At 43.4% G+C, this 15,578-nt stretch overlaps 1 long non-coding RNA gene across 1 annotated transcript in view; it reads right to left on the reverse strand.

Annotated features, from left to right (window-relative positions):
• Positions 1–6,152: 6,152 nt before the first annotated feature.
• LOC148136059 (uncharacterized) overlaps positions 6,153–15,578 on the reverse strand; it is a 31,066-nt gene continuing 21,640 nt past the window's right edge. Inside the window, exons 4-5 of the long non-coding RNA XR_015754749.1 lie at positions 7,835–7,874; positions 6,153–6,647 (exon numbers count right to left, since the gene is read on the reverse strand). This is a non-coding gene — a long non-coding RNA (uncharacterized LOC148136059). The remainder of the gene's footprint in view (positions 6,648–7,834; positions 7,875–15,578) is intronic.

A 15,578-nucleotide genomic window follows, 5' to 3' on the forward strand; every position in this document is an offset into this window, starting at 1 on the left:
GGGAAGATGTAATGAGGAAAGATTGAGGGACTTGAGGCTGTTTTCATTAGAGAAGAGGGTTGAGAGGTGACTAAATTGAGACATCTAAGATCATCAGAGGGTTAGATCGGGTGGACGGTAAAAGCCCTTTTCCTCGGATGGTGATGGCAAGCACAAAGAGACATAGCTTTAAATTGAGGGGCGATAGATATCGGACCGATGTCAGAGGTAGTTTCTTTACTCTGAGAGTAGTAGGGGGTGTGGAATGCACTGCCTGCAACAGTTACAGACCTGCCAACTTTAAGGACATTTAAATGGTCATTAGATAAGCATATGGACGAGAATGGAATGGTATAGGTTCGATGGGCTTCAGATAGGTTTCAGGGCCAAAGAGCCTGGACTGTGCTGTGATGTTCTATGTTCTATGTTCATGTCTGATGTCCTGAGACAAACGCAAAATGCTGTCAACCCTGGAAATCTGAAATTAAAAACCTGTCAAATCAGACAGTATCTGTGGAGAGAAACCGTTTGGTACAGGTCAGGGACCTTTCCACATGAGATGCAACCTGCTTGAAACATCCTAGATTCCCAGAGGATCTGACAGGGTCGATGCAGAAAGATTGTTTCCTCTTGCAGGAGAGTCTGGAACCAGAGGGCATAATCCCCAAATAATCCCTCACCAACCTAGAGACATCAGGTGGAATTTCTTTTCTGAGAGTAATGAATCGATGGAATTATTTGCCACAGATGACCATATAGGCTGGTTTATTGAGAATAATCAATGCTGAGGGAGATTGTTAAGAAGGCATATGTTGTGTTAGCTTTTATTGGTAGAGGGATTGAGTCATGCTCAATCAAGGTTATACAAGGTCATGCTGAAGCTGTACAAAACTCTGGGGAAAGCTGCACTTGGAGTATTATACAGTTCTATTTACAGCATTATAGGAAGGATATGGAAACCTTGGAAAGGGCCCAGTGATTTACTAGGATGTTGCCTGGTATGGAGAGAAGGTTTTATGAGGAACGGCTGAGGGACTTGAGGCTGTTTTCGTTAGGTGACTTACTTGAGACATATAAGATAATCAGAGCGTGAGAACGGGTGGACAGTGAGAGCCTTTTTCCTTGGATGGTAATGGCTAGCACGAGGAGACATAATTTTAAATTGAGGGCTGATCGATATAGGACAAATGTAAGAGGTAGTTTCTTTACTCAGAGAGTCGTAGAGGCGTGGAACGCATTGCCTGCAACAGTACTAGACTTGCCAACTTTAAGAACATTTAAGTGATCATTGGATAAACATATGGATGAAAATGGAATAGTGATGAGAGATAGGCTTCAGATTGGTTCCACAGGTCGATGCAACATCGAGGGCCGAAGGGCCTGTACTACACTGTAATGTTCTATAACGTAGTACTTTCCACTTCCAAGTCTCAGATGAGGAATGGTCACCTCCTTGATGATGACAAGAACCTCATAAAGACCATAATTCCAGCAGGAATGACAGCATCAAGGAGGGACAGGGCAGTTAAGCATCAGCCACATTGCTGGGGGTCTGGAGTTCCATATAGTCCAGACCAGGTAAGGATGGCAGTTTCTTTCTCTAAACAACATTCGTGAACCAGATGGGTTTTTCCAACAATTGATAATGGTCACTGTTGTGACTCTTAATTACAGATCTTTTGTTAAATTCAGGATTTCAACTCCTACTGTACTGGGATTTGATCTCGGTTCTCCAGAAAATTACTTGGGCCTCTGGGTTAATGGTCTAGAGATAATACTGCCCATTACTTCCACGATATCAAAACAGTGAGTGTTTTGGTGGCAGACATTTAACACTTTTTTTAAAGCTTTTGGACATCATTAGGTCAAGATGAGCTCATTGATCAAACAGATTTTGTATAAGTTTGATAATATTCAATGCATATTTGACCTTATTACTTAGTCCTCAGCTACTGAATCACAAACATGGTAATAATGTACCATGAGTCTGCAGGTTAGCCTGTTTAAAGTTGATTGTAGGAAAAATATTGCAGTCTTTACTAAAGCCATAATGGAAAACTATCCAAAACTGAGAATACAATAAAGAGCAGTCAGCACTGGTGTCAAACCCTATTGAATTGTTTGCTGACATAACAGGATGGGTAGGTACTACTGAGACTGTATTATATCTGGACCTTTAAAAGGTACCTCCAAGTAAATGCATGACTAAAGTTGCAACATGGATTCAGGAAAGAAGGAACAGAATAGATAGCAATATGGTGGACACTCATTTAAAAACCAAAAGAACTGCAGATACTGTAAATCAGAAGCAAAAACAAACATTGTTGGAAAAGCTTAGCTACAAATAAGCACTAAATCTTAAAGCTAGTTTCTCAGACTGAAAGAATGTGTTGTTCCATAGGGTGCTAGTCCTGAAAATAGTTATCTAAAATAATTGTGTCTGGAGATCAGAGGTATAGCAGTTATGTGGATGACAGGAAATTGGGGCTTATGGCTAATACTGAGGAAGATTGTAATAAAGTAGCAGATTACAGGAAGGTTAGCAGAATGGACAGGACAGTGGCAAATAACTTTAAGAGCCAGTGTACTTACATTGGAAGGAAGAGCGGGAAGCTGCTTAGATATATGTTTAAAATTGAGGGCATTTGATGATGTAGACTCAAAAAGTCATTTCCACAGATGAAGAATAAAAGTGAGATGACATCAATGTAAGATAGACATAATTAAGACCAATGAAGTATGAGAGAAATGTCTACTCCAAACAATGTGGCATTCAATGCTACAGAGAAACATAGAAGACAGGAGCAGGAAAAGGCCATTTGACCCCTCAAGCCTGCTCAGCCATGCACCACAATCACAGCAGATCATCCAATTCAATCAGCTAATCTTGTTTTCTCCCCATACCTATGATCCTATTCACCCTAAGTGCTGTATGTAACTGCCTCTTGAATACATTCAATGTTTTGTCATCAACTACTTCCTGTGGTAATGAATTCAACAGGCTCACCACTCTTTGGGTGAAGAAATGTCTCCTCATCTCCGTCCTAAATGATCCATCCTGAATCCTCAGTCTGTAACCCCTGGTTCTGGACATTCCCAACATTGGGAATGTCCTCCCTGCATCTATCCCATCTAGTCTGGTTAGAATTTTATAGGTCTCCATGAGATCTCTTCTCATTCCTCAGAGCTCCAGCAAAAACAATCCTAACCCTCGTCAATCTCTTGTCATAGGTCAGTCCCGCCATCCCCGGAATCAGAGTAGTAAATCTTCGCTGCACTCCCTTGAGAGCAAGAACGTTCTTCCTCAGAAAAAGAGACCAAAAGTGTCCAGAATATTCTCGGTGTGGCTTCTGCAAGGCCCTGTATATTTGCAACAACACATCCCTGCTCCTGTACTTGAAACCTATTACAATGAAGGCCAACATACCATTTGCCTTCTTTCCCACCTGCTGCATCTGCATGCTCACCTTCAGTGACTGGTGCACAAGGACACCCAGGTCCCACTGCACACTCCCCTCTCTCAATTTACAGCCATTCAAGTAGGAACCTGCCTCCTTGTGAATAACCTCACATTCACCCAAATTATACTGCATCCCATAGGCTTCAATGTTGTGATGTTTCGAGTGCTCATCCAAATATTTTTTAAACTTTGTAAGGTTTTCAAGCTTGTCGAATATACTGGCAGGGAGATATCCTAGAACTGTGCAGGAGGATTTAAATTGGTGCAGGGTGGGAAAGGGTCCAGGATGGCAGGGGGTGGGAGTGCGGTGCTAGTGGAGAGAGACCCAAGGAGACAGTGAGGAAAGAGAGAAAAGTTGCCCATTCAGGAAAGTGAGGAGTAGTCCATCACACACTCCTGACTTGTGCCTTCCTGATGGTGGGACAGGCTTTGGGGATTCAGGAGGTGAGTTACTCGCTGCAGGATTCATGGCCTCAATAAAAGTTGGGAAAAGGAGCAAATCAAATTATCAGGGGAGGCAGGAACCATGCAGAGAACGAAATAAGACTAGTAAATTAAACTGCATTTATTTAAAGCACAGGGCCTAGCAAGTAAGGCAGATGACCTCAGCATGGGACTGGGATAGCATGGCAATTATAGAGATGTGGCTTAGGATGGACAGGACTGACAGCTCAATGTTCCAGGGTATAGATGCTACCGGAAGGATAAAAAGGTGGGCAAGAGAGGAAGGAGAAGGGCATTCCTGATTAGTGATAACATTACAGCTGTACTTAGGGTGGATCTTCCTGCAAATGCATACAGGAAAGTTATTCGGGTAGAGCTGAGAAATAAGAAAGGGGTGATCACTTTATTGGGATTGTACTACAGTTGCCCTTCAATAGTCAGTGAAAAATTGGGAACCAAATTTGTAAGGAGATCTCAGTTATCTGGAAGAATAATAGGTTGGTGATTTTAACTTTCCAAACATAGACTGGGATTGGCATAGTATTAAGGGCTTGGATGGAGAGGGATTTGTTAAGGGTGTACAAGAACATTTTCTGATTCAGTATGTGGATCTACCTATGAGGGAAGCTGCAAACCTTCACCAACCATTAATGATATAGATGAAGGTATTAAAAGTAACATTAGCAAATTTGCTGATGACACAAAGCTGGGTGATAGGGTGAAATGTGAGGAGGATGTTAGGAGAATACAGGGTGACCTGGACAGGTTAGGTGAGTGGACGGATGCATGCTAGATGCAGTTTAATGTGGATAAATGTGTGGTTACCCACTTTGATGGCAAGAATAAGAAGGCAGATTACTACCTAAATGGAGTCAACAAAGCAATCATGCAGGTACAGCAGGCAGTGAAGAAAGCTAATAGCATGCTGGCCTTCAAAACAAGAGGAATTGAGTATCGGAGCAAAGAGGTCCTTCTGCAGCTGTACAGGGCCCTGGTGAGACCGCACCTGGAAAATTGTGCGCAGTTTTGGACTCCAAATTTGAGGAAAGACATTCTGGCTATTGAGGGAGTGCAGCGTCGGTTCCTACCAGTTACGATGAAGGATTACTGGATCTGTAACGTTACCTCTGCTTTAACTCCACAGAATCTGCCAAACCTGCTGAGTTTCTCAAGTGATTTCTCTTTTCATTCACATTCACATCCAGACGACAGTCCCAAGGTGGGACCACACTTTCTATTTGCTATAAGCTCGAGATGGACAGACTTTCTAACCAATCAGAGAGGGATGGAGAACCAAGGCCCGCCCTGAGGACTCACACGGTGTCAAGATTAGAGTGGTGTTGGAAAAGCACAGCAGGTCAGGCAGCATCCGAGGAGCAGGAAAATAGACCTTTCGAGCAGGAGCCCTTCGTCAGGAATGAGGCTGGGAGCCTCGGGGGTGGAGAGACAAATGGAAGAGGGGTGGGTAGCTGAGAGTGCAATCGGTGGATGGAGGTGAGGATAAAGGTGATAAGTCAGAGAGAAGGGTGGAGCAGGTAGGTGGGAAGGAAGATTGACAGGTGGGACAGATCATGGGGACAGTGCTGACTGGAAGGTTGACACTGGGGTAAAGTTTGGGTAGGGGAAATAGAAACCAGTTCCACCAGAGAACACACCAGATGGCCTCCTTCTTTAAAGACCGTAATGTCCCCTCCCACGTGGTTGAAAATGCCCTCCAATACATCTCAGCCAGGTCCTGCACCTCTGCCCTCAACATTAGACATCCATGTCTGATAAAGGAAATCTCATGAATCTGAGAGATTATCTGACGAAGTTCAACTAGATGCAGATATTTGAAGATAAAATAATGACAAACCAGTGGGAGGATTTCAAAAGTGAGATTCTAGATGAAACAGTGTAAACATGACCCAACAACAGAAATCATTCTGCTTCCAGATCTAGTGCCCCATAGGTGTCCCCAAGCAGACAAGGTGACAGGAAACAGTAAAAGAAAGATACTGATCCTGACAAAACAATTCAAAAACTATGAGAAGCTTTGCCGAGAGTCTAAATGGGTGAACTGAAAACTAAAAGAAACACTTGGAAAGGCCAAGGAAGGACAGGGCAATGTTAGTGGGTAAGACCAAAAAGAAAAAGTGGTTTATTATGAAATGAAGAACAAAAGGATAACTATGAAAATTATAGGGCTGTCAAGTGCAAGATGATTAATATTGCCACTGCACATTCACACACTAATGCACACACACAAATGATAATCCAATGCATCGCTTAGTATTTTATTACTTTAATCACAGTGAATCATGTTACTATGTTTGTGATTTATTCCATGTTAATGAATATAAACCTGTTGTGGGAAAGATTTGTCTGAGGTATCATCTCAGGAATTGGTTTTGAAGTAGAAATGTTTCCCTGACCAAGGAACTGCATCAAAGATAGTCAAGACATAAACACTGTATTGGAGAACGGTGTCCCATTGTTACAATGACTATGAAATAACGGCATTTGGAAATAAAACCCCAGATAGCCGCACATATTTCTTCAACCGTAATCTTGACGAGAGGAGCAGAGAGATGACATCTGGGGATGGGCTTGAAACAGGACAGTGATGTCATTGAAACTAATTAAATGAGCCAATACCAGGACATCCCGAACATGACAGTCACAGCAGGAGAAAGGGGAATGAAGAAATAACTTGGAATTTGACTTGCTGCCGGAAGCTGGGTAAACCACAACTGCTGGAGAAATTCAGCAGGTCTGGCAACACCTATGGAGAGAAAATAGTTAACATTTCAAATCAGTGACCCTTCATCAGAAGTAGTAAGATTGGGTGCTCCAAAATTGAGCTCAAATGACTGTTCATAGGAAGGGGAGGCAACAAAGGAGTGGGACTGGCTATTTTGATTAGGGAAACATCACGGCAATACTGAGAGAGGATGTTCCTGATGGATCGTCCAGTGAAGCTATCTGAGTTGTGAAAAAAGAGTGTTATTACTTTGATGGGATTTTATTAAAGATTCCCGATTAGTCAGTGGGATATTGAGGAGCAAATATATAGGGAAGTCACTGATAGGTGTAAGAATAATAAGGGGATCTTAACTTTCCAAACACAGATTGGTAATGGCTGGGAGGAATTTCTTAAGTGTATTCAATAAATCTTTTTCAATCAATATGTAGATGGCCCTCTGAGAGAAGGGGCAAAACCCAATCTTCTCTTGGGAAATAAGGCAGGGCAAGTCACTGAGGTATTAGTGGGGAAACACTTACCACAATTCTATCAGTTTTAAAATCGCTATGGAAAAGTATAGGCCTGATTCAAAGGTTAAAGATTTTCGAGCTGACAGTGGGATTAATTCAATCTCTGGATATTACAGCATGTTTGTTTGCCAGCCTTTGATATTGTACATAGGAGTGGGCGGCACGGTGGCACAGTGGTTAGCACTGCTGCCTCACAGCGCCAGAGACCCGGGTTCAATTCCCGCCTCAGGCGACTGACTGTGTGGAGTTTGCACGTTCTCCCCGTGTCTGCGTGGGTTTCCTCCGGGTGCTCCGGTTTCCTCCCACAGTCCAAAGATGTGCAGGGTCAGGTGAATTGGCCATACTAAATTGCCTGTAGTGTTAGGGGTAAATGTAGGGGTAGGGGTAGGGGTATGGGTATGGGTGGGTTTCGCTTCGGTGGGTCGGTGTGGACTTGTTGGGCTGAAGGGCCTGTTTCCACACTGTAATCTAATCTAATCACTCAGCACTCAGAACTGTTATTCTTTGTATGTCTGATGGATTAGGACCATATATTTTATGTTTATCTCCATATTTTTGATTGTAACTATATTTTTATTATTGTAATGTATAAATAGTTTTCTATGTGGTATATCAATTATAAATAATCTGAACTCTATGGGAATATTTGTTTTAATTAAATAACTTGTGTGCCTTCTGAACATGGAGTAAACTTACATGAATGTAAACAGCAAACACTCAGCAGATCAGACAGCATCTGTGGAGAGAGAAACACAATGAATGTTTCTGGTCAATGATCTTTCATCAGAGAAAGTGACTGAGTATTTCCAATAGTCTCTGTTTTTATTTAATGTTCACAGCATCTGGAGTATATAGTTTTTCAAATTATAAATCTGCTTAAACATACTATTCAATTGGTTGTTGTAGGTTACTCTTGAGAGATTAACACAGTTCTTATTGATCTTATAGTCGCTGTGATTTGGAGGCTGGGATTTGTTTACAGACCAATTTGGAGAGAAATGACTCCTTTCTCTCTCGCTCTGTTTGAGTGTTAGAATAAAAAATATATCACTGAACGTGGGATCTTAGTGAGACTGAACACTGTCTCTGTCCGAGCCTTTGGGAGTGATGACCCTTCTGTGTCTCTCTATCTCTGTCAGTGATAATGTGAGTGTGTGTGAGAGGGAACTGCCTGCATTGTTACTTGTGTCTCAGCTGGAAGGTGGGAAGAAGAGCAGTAGGGAAAGTCTGTGATGGTCTGGAGAGCAGGAGAGGCTGAAATGACAGAGTAACAATATTAACCAAAATGGTGCAAGGAATGGGGTGGAGGGTGCAGTGGGAAAAGAGAAGAAACAGAAGATGGGGATGTAAATTACAGGATCCTTACCAACTGTCATCTGAAAGGAATCAAAACAAAAGAAAACTGTGACAGCGATAACAAAGGGAGGTACTCTGTCAAGTCCCCTTCACTGTTTACAGGATGCATGATGACTGTCAGATTCTGAATCAATTCTTTCTGTTTCTCATTATTAACTCAAAAATGTCCATTTACTCTCAGTTTTCAGGAAATGGATCTGGAGTCAAGTGACCAATTCATTGGTTTTACAGAAATTCTGTTCCAACCCAGTTTCAGTGGGAAGACACAGGGAAATGTCCTCAGGCTGTTGGTGCAATGGGCCCGTCTTCTCAGGGCACTGTTACATCCCAAGAATTCTGTACTAACCAAAAACCCACTCTGTCTGTCACTGATGAGCAATCTTTATTGACATGACAAATCTCCGACATATGCACTGGACAATACAGATATAGCTTGTTGTGAACAAAGATCAAAGAAAATTTACAGCCCAGGAACAGGCCCTTCAGCCCTCCAAGCCTGATCCGATCCAAATCAACTGTCTAAACCTGTCGCCCAATACCTAAGTATCCCTCTGCTCCCCACCTACTCATGCATCTGTCCAGATGCATCTCAAATTAATCTGCCGTAGCTGCCTCTACTACCTCTGCTGGCAACCCATTCCAGGCACCTACCACCCTCTGTGTAAAGTACTTGCCGTGTGTATCCCCCTTAAACATTTCACCTCTCACCTTGAAAGTATGACCTCTCATTATTGAATCCTTCACCCTGGGAAAAAGCTCATCTCTACCTAGGAGAAAGTGAGGACTGCAAATGCTGGAGATCAGAGCTGAAAATGTGTCACTGGAAAAGCGCAGCAGGTCAGGCAGCATCCAGGGAACAAGGGAATCACCATTTCGGGCATAAGCCCTTCTTCAGGAATGAGGATTCCTGCACTCCCAGATCTCTCTGCTCATCAACTTTCCTTGAGGCTCTTCCGTTTACAGTACAATTCGCTCTAGAAATAGACTTCCCAAAATGCATCACCTCACGTTTACCTGGATTGAACTCCACCTGCCACTTCTCTGCCCAACTCTCCAGTCTATCTATATTCTCCTGTATTCTTTACAATCCCCTATGCTTTCTGATACTCCACCAATCTTCGTGTCATCTGCAAACTTGCTCATCATACCAACAGCGCCCTCTTCCAGATCATTTATGTATATCACAAACAACAGAGGCCCCAGTACAAATAACAGTGTCCCTGTGGAACCTTTCTCCATTTCGAGAAACTCCCTTCAACTACTACTCTCTGTCGCCTGTTGCTCAACCAGTTCTTTATCCACCTAGCTAGGACACTCCACACACCATGTGGCTTCACTTTCTCTATTGGTTTACCATGGGGAACCTAATCAAATGCCTTACTAAAGTTCATGTGTTTGACATCAACAGCCCTTCCTTCATCTCTCAACCTGGTCACTTCCTCAAAGAACTCTATTAAGTTGGCAAAGCACAATCTCCCCCGTAAAAAACCATGCTGCCAATCATTGATGAGCCCATTCTGTTCTAAGTATATATAGATCCTATTCCTCAGTACCTTCTCCTACATATTTCCCACCATTGACATCAGGTTCACTATTCAGTAGTTACCTGGAATATTCCTTCTACCTTTATTGTACAGGGGCACAACATGAGCAACCCTCCAGTCCTTCTGCACCTCATCTGTTTTTAGGGATGCTACAAAGATATCTGTCAGGGCCCCAGCTATTTCCATTCTCGCCTTCCTCAGCAATCTGGGATAGATCCCATCTGGTTCTGGGGATTTGTCCACCTTAATAACCTCTAGCCTACCCAAAACAACTTCCTGACTGATGTTAACGTGATCCACACTAATCAAATATGTATCTCTAATCTCAACATTCATCATGTCCCTCTCCTCAGTGAATACTGATGCAAAGTAATCATTCAGAATCTAACCCATTCTCTCAGGTTCGACTCACAGACTTCCTTCATTATCTTTTAGTTACCCACTTGCTTCTTATATAAGAATAAAAGGCTTTGGGATTGGCCTTAATTCTGCTTGCTAAAGCTATTTCATGACTCCTTTTAGCCGGCTTGATTCATCATTTAAAACTGGTCCTACTCTTTCAATATTCCTCCAGGGCCTGTTCTGTTCTTAGCTGCCTTGACCTTATGTACGCTTCCCTTTTCCTCTTGGTTAGTTGTATCATTTCTCCTGTCATCCACAGTTCACGAATTTTGCCTTTCCTATCCTTTGCTTTCAATGGGACATGCCTACCTACCCTGCACTAACTTTAAGCTATCTTTGAAAGCCTCCCAAATATCAAATGTGGACTTCCTTTCGAATAGCTGTGTCAAATCCACATTTCCCAGCTCCTGCCTAATTTTGATATAACTGGCCTTGACCCAGATTAATACTCTTCCTTTAGGACCACTCTCATCTTTGTCTACAAGTATTCTAAAACTTACAGAATTGTGGTCACTGTTCCCAAAGAAATCCCCCACCGCAACTTCTACCACTTGGCCTGGCTCATTCTCCAACACCAAGTGCAATATGGCCCCTTTCCTCATCGGAATATTGGCATACTGCTCTAAAAAATTCTCCTGGACGCTTCTTACAAGTTATGCCCCATCCAGACCTCTGACACTACGTGTATCCCAGTCGATGTTGGGAAAATTAAAATCTTCCATCACTACTACCCTGTTGCCTCTACATCTTTCCAAAATCTGTTTACCTATTCATTCTTCTACTCACGCTCACTGTTGGGAGGCCTGTAATACAGCCCTAACAATGTAACTGCATCCTTATTTCTCAGCTCCACTCATAATGCCTCGCTACTCAAGCCCTCCAGAGTGTCCTTTCGCACAGCCGTGCTATCATCCCTGACCAGCAATGCAACTCCTCTCCCACTTTTGATTCCCTGCCTGTCTTATCTGAAGCGTCTATATCCTGGAGAGATAGTGCAGGGGCTGGAACGGGATAAGGAGGGTGTAGGTGCTGGAAGGAAATTATAGAGATAACGAGGGGTGTTGGAGCTGGAGGAGTTTACAGAGGTATGGGTTGGAGGCAGTTGGAGAGACATGGAATAATGTTGATAGTCAAGATGGCTTCTCATACAGGGAGGGATGTAACTGCTGGATGGTGACAGAAAGAGGAAGGGATGTCGGGGATAGGGACAGATGCAGTGTCTGGGGAATGTTACAAAGATAGAGATGAGTTCTGTTGGATGGTGGAATTGAAAGAGATAGTGAGGTTTGTAGTTTCTCGAGGACATTAGAGAGATGAGGGGTGTACAGATAGAGCAGGTTTACAGATATAGGGAGGCTTGTTGTGGCTAAAGGAGGTAACAGAGATGGGAGGGTTGTAGGTGCTCTGGGAGGTGGCAGAACTGGGGAGGTGTGCAGGGGCTGGAGCATGTTACAAAGTAGGGAAGAGTTTAGGGGCTAGCAGAATTTACAGAGATAGGGAGGTTTATAGAGATTAATGGAAGTGACAGAGATGGAAGGATTCTAGGTGCTGTAGGAGGTTACAGAGATAGGGATGGGTGCTGGGGCTGAGGGACGTTATAGTGAGGGTTTCAGTAACTCCCTGTTTGATCGCAGTGAGGCCTCTTGAACTGGACAGGTCAAAGTATGACCTCACTGTGTACATCACAGAGAGAGCTCATACATCACAATTGGTTTATAAACTGGCTTCATCGGAGACACGAGGCTGCTCCAGGAAACACAGGGAAGGAAACACTGACCGTGTCTCTGTCTGATCTGTCTGAGAGTGAATGTGATCAGCAATAAGATCAAAACATTTTCATTTCATAGACACCACATTATATTGTGTAAATCCCATTAGCGAGGTGATCAGGCAGAAGGTGGTGAGGTTTGAAAGGTCCATGAAAAAAATCTTTGTCTTGAGGTTTTGGTGGAGATAGGGGAAGACAAGACAAGCTGTTTGATCGATGGGAGGAATGAATCCAGTTGGTGGCTAGAAGGAGAGGTGAGGGGCTGGGAAGGGAGTCGGGGATAGGAAAGGGGGTTACTTGAAATTGGAAAACTCAGTGTTGAGTACTCTGTGTTGCAGGCGGGCCAGACGGAAGATGAGGTATTATTCCTCCAATTTGTAGTTTAATTTGTTGTGGCAGTAGAGGAAGCCAAGGATGGTCATGTCAGAAGTGGGAAGGGGAATTAAAATGGCCTGTGACTGGGAGGTCTTGTCGGCCTCTGTGGGCCTGGCTGAGATGCTTGGCAAACTGTTCACTAAGTTTACTTTTGGTCTCCCAGATGTAGAGAAATCCACACCAGAAGCACTGGATACAGTAAACTAGGTTGGAGGAGAGGCAGGTGAACCTCTGTCTCACCAATGATGCAAAACCTACCAGCACACCACCCCCTTCACCTCCATCCAGTGCCCCAAACAGTCCTTACAGATGAGACAATTTCAAATAACCCCCTTTCCCATCCCCTGATTCCCTTCCTAGCCCCTCCCTCTCCCTTCCATCCCTCTCATCGACCCTTCCTCCAAGCCACCAACCGGATTCACTCCTCCCATTGACCAACCAGGTCATACCCTCTACCTGTCTTCACCGATCCCCACCAACACCCTGCCCCGTGCCACCCCCTTTATCTGCAGCTCCCCACAACCCACTCCCAGTCCTGAAGAAGAGTTACCCCCAAAATATTGCCTTCTCCACCTCCTGATGCTGCCTGGCTTGCTGTGTTCTTCCAACCTCCTGCTTGTCTCCCTTGGAATTCAACATCTGCAGTTTTTTTTTGTCTCTGAGCAAGGAAATGGTCAGCCTGTGGAATGTGGGATTCTGGGAGGTTCGAAGTGTCAGAGATAAACATATCTCTTGGAAATGTGACAGTGTGCATCAACTGGAGCTCTGTTTTCGAGAATGGGAGTAACTGTAGGCCATCCACGGGACTGAGGATGAGGAGAATAACACATTTATGGAGGTGGCTACACCACAGTTAGTGTGTATGGGCAAATAAGGAATACGTGACAGCCAGGTATCTCAGCAGTCCCCTGAGATGATCGAGATCAGACATCAGTTTCCTGCTTTGGAAGCTTGTGATGGAAAGAATTCATCAGAGGAACGCAGACAGAGTCACGTCAGCTGGACAGGGTGGTAGGAAGAATGGGTACATTGTACTGATAATGGGTTCGTTAGTTAGGGGAACAGAGTAGAGTTTCTACAGTTATAAACATACCTTCAGCATGCGATGATAACCTCCCTGCTACCAGGGTCAAGGAAATCACAGAACAGCTGCAGGAAATTCTGCTGCAGGAAGATCAAACGACAGAGGTATTTTGCTCCATGTTGGTGACAAAGACCTCGGTGGGAATGCGGAGATGTGGTCCATGAAACAGATTTGAGGCAGCAAGGAATGAGATTGAAAAGCAGGATGTGGAAACAGTATTCTCAGAATCACTGCCAGTCTCATGTGTTGATCAGAATCCGAGCAGAATAATTGGATGGTTGAACATGTGTCTGGAAAACGGGTTCAGAAGGTCAGGCAGCATGTTTCAAGGCATTAGGACCAGTTCTGGAGCAGGCTAGAACTCAATAAGATGGACAGTTTATATCTTGGGAGGACTGGAATGAACATCCATACAATTCCCCCAAATAGGTTTGTGAGTGCTGTTGGGGAGGTGATAGTCGAGATGAGAAATGGCTTGGGAATGTAAGTGGCATCTTGGCTTCAAGGGAAGGCTGCATTCATAGCAGAACATCGAACACTTTCATATTGAGTTTATTCAACAAAACTCACAGAATCCAAAAAAAAAATGAAATCAGTGGAAGAACATGGAACATTTTGGATACACGAGTGAGAATTTAAAATGAGAATTTGGAGGACAATAGGCCTGTGTTGGTCCTTGCAATCACAGGATGATCAGGGAATATTGGGATTTGCTGGGATACGCAAAGCAGGAGGGAGGAAGACATTTGGACAAAGTAAAGGTCTGGAGTTTATAATCTAGTTTCAGCCGATATGGTGCTTGTTACAAAAGTCCAGATATAACAACCGAGAAAATGACTGTTTCACCAAGTATGAACTGAGACAGGGATATACGAGCTGTTTTGCAGATGGAAACAATTCTTCATGGTGATGTAAATATCATTTTGAATTTATCACACCCTTCAATATGAAGCCACAAGCAAACAGGGTTCATCCAGAGTTAGTTCACAGTGAGCTCCATGGAGACAGTGAGAGCCACAAAACATTTTCACGGAAGTACGAGATGTCGCCTCATTTTCCATATCCGACCCCATTCCCAAGCTTCGGATCACATCTGCCACCAAGCCCTCTAATTGGGCCTTGGAGTTTCCCAACCACTTTCACAAAGATTGTGTAAAGAAATGAATAATGAACTGGAGTGATATCAGTCTCAGAGGAGGGCAGACAGTGTGAATGGGCAAAGTAAATTATCGATGAAAATATGTTTGTAATGAAAAGGCAGTTTTTTTGCTGTTTACACATCACATTATTTAGTCTTTATAACAGGAACTTTTGTTTTTCACTTTTCCCAGATGTATATATCAGAGACTTCAGTGTGGAAGAATGGGCAGGAGCCAGTCATTGGTTTTTCCACTGTGGCCTGCAGTGAACAGTGATAATTCCCCCAGGTCATGTATTTTATCTGTGTCTGGTTCACACACTGAGAATGGATTGCTTCAGATGACTGTCCTCTTTTGCTTCGGATGAATTTTCTTTTGTGCATATTTAATTCCTTTTTCGGTTTTGCTTTTGTTGTCCCACTTTCTACTAATTGTTGCTCATTGCTGACAGCACTTTACACTGGCTTTGCACCTCCAATCTCATTCACTTTGCCCCTCAGATGGAGTCATTCCTTGCCCATGAGGAAAGGAGTGTTATCATGTTGCTGCTCCTCCTTCTCCTTTCGGTCCATTCCTCACGTGGACTCCTCGTTCCGTTCTCTGCTGCACCTAATGTTGACTCCCAGCTACATGCATTTATTCATCAATTGAATTATTTTTATAAGTGGATATTTCACTGCATACTTTAACTGGTCTCTGAGACTATTCTTCATCACCACATAAATAAATGCATTTATGCAGCAACTTAAGTCTCGCAGCATAAATGTGATTA

This window comes from Chiloscyllium plagiosum, unplaced genomic scaffold, assembly GCF_037043375.1.
Source record: "Chiloscyllium plagiosum isolate Xiang-an unplaced genomic scaffold, Cpla_swu_hap1 HiC_scaffold_47, whole genome shotgun sequence".
In the NCBI taxonomy this organism is placed as follows: Eukaryota; Metazoa; Chordata; class Chondrichthyes; order Orectolobiformes; family Hemiscylliidae; genus Chiloscyllium; species Chiloscyllium plagiosum.